Here is a 497-nt window from a genome sequence, read left to right on the forward strand (position 1 = left end):
CTCCTCAATTCCCTAGATCTATACCTCCGCATTCAAAATGCCCCAGAAGACTTTCAACTCCTCCTGGCCTCTTCCTTGCTAGAAGGGGACGCACGGCGATGGTGGCTACACTTATGCAACGGCTCAACGTTCCCGGAGCACATCAGGTCCATGCAGGCATTCCGGGACGCGGTACGTTGCAGGTTTATCCCGACGTCCGCAAGCGAGCAGGCTATGGCAGAACTGAGAAAGCTTAAACAGGGAAAACTGTCTGTGGAGCGCTACATTGAGAAATACCAGTCCTTGGTGAACCGAAGTCCTATGGTGGCCCCGGAGCTTCACTACCAATGGTTTATAGCGGGGCTGGATCCCATGGTGCGGCAAACAGTGACTGGCTGGGCCACAGGCAAGGAAATGATGGGCGAAAAAGTGGGACTTGCTGACATGGTGGAATACCTCCGCAGAATGGAAAAGAAAAACGCCACACCCACAGCCTTAGCTGAAAAGGAAGAAAGCGG

The sequence above is a fragment of the Eimeria mitis genome, genomic scaffold, assembly GCF_000499745.2.
Source record: "Eimeria mitis Houghton genomic scaffold, Emh_scaff2980, whole genome shotgun sequence".
Taxonomy (NCBI): domain Eukaryota; phylum Apicomplexa; class Conoidasida; order Eucoccidiorida; family Eimeriidae; genus Eimeria; species Eimeria mitis.